The following is a 9,607-nucleotide window of genomic DNA, read 5'->3' as shown; positions in this document are numbered from 1 at the left end:
AAATATAGGACTACTGGTATCATGATGTATCTATAGGACTACTGGTATCATGATGTATCTATAGGACTACTGGTACCATGATGTATCTATAGGACTACTGGTATCATGATGTAAATATAGGACTACTGGTATCATGATGTATCTATAGGACTACTGGTATCATGATGTATCTATAGGACTACTGGTACCATGATGTATCTATAGGACTACTGGTACCATGATGTATCTATAGGACTACTGGTACCATGATGAATCTATAGGACTACTGGTATCATGATGTATCTATAGGACTACTGGTATCATGATGTATCTATAGGACTACTGGTATCATGATGTATCTATAGGACTACTGGTACCATGATGTATCTATAGGACTACTGGTATCATGATATATCTATAGGACTACTGGTACCATGATGTATCTATAGGACTACTGGTATCATGATGTATCTATAGGACTACTGGTATCATGATGTATCTATAGGACTACTGGTACCATGATGTATCTATAGGACTACTGGTACCATGATGAATCTATAGGACTACTGGTATCATGATTATCTATAGGACTACTGGTATCATGATGTATCTATAGGACTACTGGTATCATGATGTATCTATAGGACTATGTATACTAATACACTGTAACATACATAATGCTACTGGTATCATGATGTATTATGATATCATGATCATGATATATCTACTGGGATACACATCTCACACATTAGTGAACACACTCCTCCACCAGCATAATGCATGTACACACACACACACACACACACAGATGGCTCGGTTCAATCCGTACTGTGGAAGTTCCGCGTTATAGCACGCTTGATATGTAAAGGTCATTGCCGATTGAGTAAACATATGCAGCGTTTAGTCCTCCTCTAACACAGGAACTTTGCCTTTAAATGTCAATCACGCTACAATGCAGATACTCAGCATTATGATTTCATTATTATTTATCGATCTTTCTCTCTGCATTGTTGGGAAGGGCCCGTAAAGCATTTCACTGTTGGTCTGCACCTGTTGTTTAAGAGATGAGTAACAATTTGATTTGATTTGATTCAGCGCTATGGATTGAATGGAGCCCATACATTATTCTAAACATCTAACACATTAGTGAACAGCTTACTCTGTACATTACTCAAATACCATCTTCCTGTGTGCTGGGTTGTGGGCTGTCATTATGTGGTAAAAACATTCCCAGTGCCAGGCTATACTGACTGGTCTGCCCAGTGTCTAAACACACACTGACTGGTCTGCCCAGTGCCCAAATACACACTGACTGGTCTGCCCAGTGCCTAAACACACACGAACACACAAATACACACTGACTGGTCTGCCCATTGCCTAAACACACAAATACACACTGACTGGTCTGCCCATTGCCTAAACACACAAATACACACTGACTGGTCTGCCCATTGCCTAAACAACACAACAAACCCACCAAACATGAACGTGACATCCGACCAGCCGACCAATAGGCCTTTCTTTCTCTCTGGATGCAGACAAACAGTATTATTCTGGATTTATCCACTGGGCAGGCACACACGCACACACACACACACACACACACACACACACACACAACCACACCAGGCAGGCAGGCAGGCCAGAGTAACAAACCCAGCCTTGAAAATGGTAGCGTGGAACCCCGTATTATCGGCATATTCAACAGCGTTTAAGAAAAATATTACCTTCAACAGTGTTATCTTGTGATCAAGCCATCAATGTTATGTGATTATTGGTGTCGTAAAAATGTTAGCTAACGGGTTAGCAATTAGCATGTTTGACATTTCAGTGGAAATACTACTTTTATCAGCTTTTTGATAAACGGTTTAGCAAATAAATACGTCCCGTATTATCGGCATACGGTCCCCAGTTATTGGCCACCTTACTATTTTTTTCAATTACAAGATTTATCCGTTTAATTTCGTTCAAAAAAGAGACACCAACCACATATCCGAAGTATTTACTAGATAGTTGAATTGTTGGCTAGCCTTCCGGTAAAAAATTATGACTTTTCATTGCGTAGCATGTTGCGCCCTCCTGTGGACTCTTAAAAAATGGTTCTTCACCAATATATTCAGTGTTGTAACCAAATAATGTCTCATAATTTGTTTTACAGATTAATCTTATGTTTTGAGAAAGTAGATAACAGTTGAATACTAAAATATAAATGAGTATGAATAATTTACATCAAATAAAACTTTAATTTCAGTAATGTCCATTGACATAAACAATGAAAACACTGTTGGAGTTTATGTTGCAGAGTTGCACTTGGAAAGTGTTATGATGAGTTTCTCGGGTATCAAGTAATTAAAAATGTAAGGATATACTAAAACACTTTTGATGGGGAGTTCAGATAAGATATTTAATATGGTACCATGGTTCGTTATAACAGAAGGACAGAGCTTTGCCTCTTGCTTTTCCGATCTCACCTAGAACAAAGACATCCTCTCAGCGTATATACACTCTGTTACACATTTCTTCACGAACATCTGGTACCCATCAGTGGGCATTACCTTCTTTGATGTTATTACCCTTTACCCCAAGTCAGTATATCCTGTCCATCAATCATTCTAAGATCAACAGCAGTTGTCTCCTTTGACATAAGGAATGCAGACTCTGTAGCACCAAGCCACTTATCTACCAACTCTCCCCTGGGTCACACAACACTATGAAATTACATCATTACAGAAAGTAAAGGAAGAAATACACAAGATGGGTTGAATAAATATATATATTATATTTTAGACATTTATTTTTTTGTACAAATAAATAATTTCATATGAACACAAACAAAACAAACAATTAAATCTCGACCTCCATCCCTATATTGTCACAAAAATCACAATAAAAATCCAGCTCCACCGCTACCTCTTGATCCCACTGCACACACCTGCAGTGGAACCAGTGCTGGCAGAAGTCACAGCACACTCATGGCACCTCGGATCTACACTCCTGAGGTGAGCTTGCAGGCGGATCATGCTCCCAGCAGCGAGCAAAGCAGGTGGTGTCTTCTTTTATAAAAAATTTAATAATAATACAAATTGATTAATATGGTTTTGCAAAATGTAGAAGTTCTTTAACAACAATAGTAATTGATACAACTGAGAGAGAGAGAAAAACAGATTATGAGTACCTGAGAGTGGTGCCATGGGTGGCGTGAAAGACGTGACCGGTGGAGCTTTTCTCTTCCTTTTCTGTGCTGCAGTTTGAGAAAAATAAGTGTTAGACAGAGCATGTTACATGAAAACCCGTTAATGTTTTTACATCAATACCTCTGGAGGAAGCTGCAGAGGTTTTGGAGGAGGTGGAGATGACTTGATGGCTGGTGCTATGGATTGTAGATACAGTGGGGAGAACAAGTATTTGATACACTGCCGATTTTGCAGGTTTTCCTACTTACAAAGCATGTAGAAGTCTGTAATTTTTATCATAGGTACACTTCAACTGTGAGAGACGGAATCTAAAACAAAAATCCAGAAAAACACATTGTATGATTTTTAAGTAATTAATTTGCATTTTATTGCAAGACATAAGTATTTGATCACCTACCAACCAGTAAGAATTCCGGCTCTCACAGACCTGTTCGTTTTTCTTTAAGAAGCCCTCCTGTTCTCCACTCATTACCTGTATTAACTGCACCTGTTTGAACTCGTTACCTGTATAAAAGACACCTGTCCCAGTGTGTAGTAGCCACCGGGGAAACACTTGGGGTAGATGATAAACGGGGGGATGTCCTCCCCAGCTGTGTTGAAGCAGGCCAGCACTGTGATGTGCTCCTTGGTCCCTGGAGCCTGCTGGTACACATGTTTTGCGCCCCGGGTAGCCAGCACTTTGTGCCTGCTCTGGTCACTACGAAACCCAGACTCATCGCAGTTAGAGATTTGTCTGGGTTTCTCCGTCAACCCACTCTCCTCCAAGTGCTTCTCATAAGAAGTGAAGAAGGTGTCGGACGTGTGGCACACTCAGCTCTCCCTCTGTCCAGGGTGTCCGGCCTCCTAATGCTCAGGTTCTTGTGCCTCCTCCTGAACATTTCCCACCACCTCTTCCCCAGTGGTGGGATTGTTTCCCCTGGGTGCCGAAACCTACAATAGAATAGAATATATAATTGTCCATCCAGGATGAAAATGTTTGTTTTGGCATCACCATATACATACACATTTACATCACACATCACACACATTGAGAACAGTCAGTCCACCAATCTACATACATAAACACATAGAACACCAAATACCTGCATATTTTGTAGACGTATTTCATCAGCCTCTGTCTGTACCCCGCCAGGGTCTGCCGAGGTACACCATGCCCCTTGGTAGATAAGAAAATAAAACTGTTACTAGCAGATACAATTCACATACACATGGTAATCTCCTAAAAACAAAAGATGCCTAACCTTGGCAGCCTTGCGAATAGCCATCCCTGCCCCGCAGTCCTACATGGCATGGAACATGTCCACCTCACTCCACTGCTTCCTCTTGACTTTCTCCATGCTGTGGTGGTAAATACATGTAGCTACATAACTTGGCATACTATACACATTTTAGAAAGATAACTCAATCTGAATATGTATAAACATTTACATTTCAAAGCTAAGGCATTGAAAGGTGAAAGTATTCACAATAACTGAAAGTTTACCCACGTTTTTTGTTTGATGTTATCTGTAATGAAAATTAGTGTCCCAATTAATTTCAATATTGATGCATACATTGTATCATTTGACTAAATACTGCCTCTATGTAACTGTTGTAAGATGAAACATAGCCAACAGTGATTGGTGTCAAAAAGTTCATGGTTCAAAGTTCCAAATACATTTTTGCAGATTGTGCAAATCGCCTCCGTCAGAGGAATTTTGATACGGTAAAGCTTGACAACATTCAGCTGATTTCGTGATATGTATTATCTAACGCTTACAATATCTTTCCTTTTTGCTGTCTTACCAGTTCTATCACATTTAACAACTAAGCTAGCAACATTAGACAATCCGTTAGCTATATTTCAGAGGTAAAAAGTTGGATATTAAATTATGTGTGGTCTGTCGCGCAGTCTAATTTTACAATATGCAGCATGTCCCACAAAATGTGTACATATATAACTTTTTTTTTGAAAACCTAACTTAACTTACATAAATTGCACTGAAAATCGGTGGTCAGCTAGCTAGAAGGCTGTCTTTAGTCGCAAAACTTACCGTTATTTTCCTGTCCATTTAAATGTTGAGCTCGAGGTGATTTAGTCCTCCAACCGCTAGAGAGTGTCCGAAGTTAGGGGGTGTCCGATGTTTGGGGGGAAATTAGCTACTGTACGCTCCACAAAGCATCAAAGGATATTGTTTAGTTTTTGGTCTTCTTTAGCTCCACTGCTGATCATCTCCTCCTCTTTAGGGGGTTTCCCTTCTTTTCTTTCTTTGCCTGGACTCTTTTTAATCAGAAACAGAACAAGACAGCGTGGGGAGCGTGATGCAGACAGAGAGGAACACTACAGCGCGGAGCTGCATGCTCATCAGACTATTATTCTGAATTAATTCATTCAGCTATCAAAGAACAAAGGAACTGGTTTGTCCTCCAGATTCTAGGACATGGATTGAAACAGTCATGAAAGACAGAGAGATTTTGGGACGAGCCCCTTCCTTTAAAACTGTGAAAGAAGATAATAACTCTTCCCTCGTTCAAGGAGTAGTTTAGACAGAGGTACACTAAAAACACAAATCTACTGATCTCTAATCATAGGAACTCTAATTAACTACATCTCCCACTGTGGGTTTGAAGATAAACTATACACTGTTCTAAGAAGTATGTGATGTGAATGATAAGGATGAACCCTCCTCACTATCTCTCTGAAGATGTGCAGTGCCTTCAGAAAGTATTCACACCCCTTGACTTTTTCCACATTTTGTTGTGTTACAAAGTGGAATTAAAACATTATTGAATTGTCATTTTTTGTCAATGAGCTACACAAAATACTCTGTAATGTCAAATGTAAAAAATGTATAAAAATAAAACACTCATATATATTGTTTAGATAAGTATTCAACCCCCTGAGTCAATACATATTAGAAGCACCTTTAGCAGCTATTACAGCTGTGAGTCTTTCTGGGTAAGTCTCTAGATCTTTCCACACCTGGATTGTGCAACATTTGCTCTTTATTCTTTTCCAAATTCTTCAAGCTCTGTCAAATTGGTTATTGATCATTGCTAAACAACTCTTTTTAGGTCTTGCCATAGATTTAAGTAAAAACTGTAACTCGGTCACTGAGGAACATTCACCGTCTTCTTGGTAAGCAACTCCAGTGTAGATTTGGCCTTGTGTTTTATGTTATTGTCCTGCTGAAAGGTGAATTAATTTCCCAGTGTCTGTTGGAAAGCAGACTGAACCAAGTTTTCCTCTAGGATTTTGGCTGTGCTTAGCTCCATTCCATTTCTTTTTTATCCTGAAAATCTCCCTAGTCCTTAACGATTACAAACATACCCATAACATGATGCAGCCACCACTATGCTTGGAAATATGGAGTGGTACTCAGTAATGTGTTGTATTGGATTTGCCCCAAACATAACACTGTATTTAGGCCAAAAAGTTAATATCTTTGCCACATTTTTTGCAGTATTAATTTAGTGCTTTGTTGCAAACATGATGCATGTTTTGGAATATTTTTATCCTGTACAGGCTTCCTTCTTTTCACTCTGTCAATTAGGTTATTATTGGGGAGTAGCTACAATGTTGTTGATCAATCCTCAGTTTTCTCCTATGACAGCCATTAAACTCTTAAAGTCACCATTGGCCTCATGGTGAAATCCTGATCAGTTTCCTTCCTCTCCGGCAACTGAGTTAGGAAGGACGCCTGTATCTTTGTAGTGACTGGGTGTATTGATACACCATCCAAAGTGTAATGAATAACTTCACCAACTTTAATGTCTGCTTTTTTTTTTTTTTACCCATCTCCCAATGGGTGCCCTTCTTTGCGAGGCATTGGAAAACCTCCCTGGTCTTTGTGGTTTAATCTGTGTTTTGAATTCACTGCTCGACTGAGGGACCTTACAGATAATATTATGTGTGGGGTATAGAGATGAGGTAGTCATTCAAAAATCATGGTAAACACTATTATTGCACACATAGTCCATGCAACTCATTACGTGACTTGTTAAGCACATTTTTACTGCTGAACTTATTTAGGCTTGCCACAACAAAGGGGTTGAATACTTATTGACTCAAGACATTTCAGCTTTTCATTTGTAATTAATTAGTAAAAATTTCGAAAACATAATTCCACTTTGACATTATGGGACATTGTGTGTAGGACAGTGAAAGAAAATCTCAATTTAATCAATTTTAAATTCATGCTGTAACACAACAAAATGTGAAAAAAGTCAAGGGGTGTGAATACTTTCTGAAGGCACTGTAGGTGTAACACTGTGGAACTGATCTACACTGGGCTTTAGCATAATTCAGAGTCCACCGACAAATTTCCCATTGTGACATAGCTACGCAGCTCTGAGACCACCATTAGCGGGGGACTCACAGCCCAAACGCACACCTCCCCACAATTAACAACCAACGTGGCTCCATGTACTGTACGCGTCCCTTATTCATTTGAATGTGGTGATGGCTGGAGAAATTGCTGGATCCGTTCTGAGAATTCCAAAAGTATGAAAGCCAATGGTTCAATATTCTAGAACACTGCTGTGCATAGGCGTACACATTTTGAACTCTGATGGAGTTTAGTCACAAGGGGAGCCGTCACTGCTCTTATCCTCTGACCCTCTGACCCTCTTACCTGTGAGAGAGAGAGAGAGAGTGTGTGTGTGTGTTTGTGTGTGTGTGTGTGTGTGTGTGTGTGTGTGTGTGTGTGTGTGTGTGTGTGTGTGTGTGTGTGTGTGTGTGTGTGTGTGTGTGTGTGTGTGTGTGTGTGTAGTGTGTGTGCATCCGTGTGCGTGTGAGACCGTTTGAGTGGGCCTAGAAAAGAGAAACCAAGAAAATCTAAACTGTACATGACACTTGAAGTTCAGCCCGTTGCTTTGCCAGGTACTACTGTTCAATGAAAGCAAAGTAACTCTGCACAGGCTGTATAACTGAGTAATGATGAAAATAACTGTTTTAGAAAGATTGTCTGGGGCCTGTAGTTTAAACCCCTCAGTATAATTAGAGATGGTCTGGGGCCTGTAGTTTAAACCCCTCAGTATAATTAGAGATGGTCTGGGGCCTGTAGTTTAAACCCCTCAGTATAATTACAGATGGTCTGGGGCCTGTAGTTTAAACCACTCAGTATAATTAGAGATGGTCTGGGGCCCTGTAGTTCAAACCCCTCAGTATAATTAGAGATGGTCTAGGGCCTGTAGTTTAAACCACTCAGTATAATTAGAGATGGTCTGGGGCCCTGTAGTTCAAACCCCTCAGTATAATTAGAGATTGTCTGGGGCCTGTAGTTTAAACCCCTCAGTATAATTAGAGATGGTCTGGGGCCCTGTAGTTTAAACCCCTCAGTATAATTAGAGATGGTCTGGGGCCCTGTAGTTCAAACCCCTCAGTATAATTAGAGATTGTCTGGGGCCTGTAGTTTAAACCCCTCAGTATAATTAGAGATGGTCTGGGGCCCTGTAGTTTAAACCCCTCAGTATAATTAGAGATGGTCTGGGGCCCTGTAGTTCAAACCCCTCAGTATAATTAGAGATGGTCTGGGGCCTGTAGTTTAAACCCCTCAGTATAATTAGAGATGGTCTGGGCCCTGTAGTTTAAACCCCTCAGTATAATTAGAGATGGTCTGGGGCCTGTAGTTTAAACCACTCAGTATAATTAGATATGGTCTGGGGCCTGTAGTTTAAACCCCTCAGTATGAGAGGGAGAGGGACAGGGACAGGGAGAAGGAGAGAGAGTTTGTAATATAGAGCAGTGTTAAGTCTGTGAAGCTATGGGACGAGTAGGAGTACAGGAAGTGGAATAGAAAGGAATAGCAGAACAGACAGGGTTAGACGTGATGCTCTGAGATCATAAGATGAAAAGAGACTAATATAGAATAGAGGAATGGAGAGGTGGAATAGCAGGAATAGCAGGGGTTGGGATCCTATGATGTTTCATTATCACACCCCATTAGAGCTGACACCATGCTCAGTGGGACATCACACCTGGACAACACACCTCTAGATTACATTACACACACACACACAAACACACACACAAACACACACACACTCACACTTCTGTATGTTATTACATCACAGGACATTATCCTCCTGTAATAGAAATGATGATAAAGGAATGTGGATGAGATGAGGAGAAGAGAAGAGAGGAGAGGAGAGGTGAAGTGAGGAGAGGTGAGGAGTGGTGAGGAGAGGAGAGGAGAGGAGAGGAGAGGAGAGGAGAGGAGAGGAGAGAGAGGAGAGGAGAGGAGAGGAGAGGAGAGGAGAGGAGAGGAGAGGAGAGGAGAGGAGAGGAGAGGAGAGGAGAGGAGAGGAGAGGAGAGGAGAGGAAATGTACGGTACATGTAGTTAATAATTATACATATACATGTAGTTAAATAATTATAAATATATTCCTAATTTCCTCTATAAGTGCTGGATTTTCACCCACAGAAGCCAATCACCATTCGTTCTGATCTTAA

This window comes from Coregonus clupeaformis, chromosome 3 (genome assembly GCF_020615455.1).
Source record: "Coregonus clupeaformis isolate EN_2021a chromosome 3, ASM2061545v1, whole genome shotgun sequence".
Taxonomy (NCBI): Eukaryota; Metazoa; Chordata; class Actinopteri; order Salmoniformes; family Salmonidae; genus Coregonus; species Coregonus clupeaformis.
Note: the sequence above shows the minus strand (reverse complement) of the source record.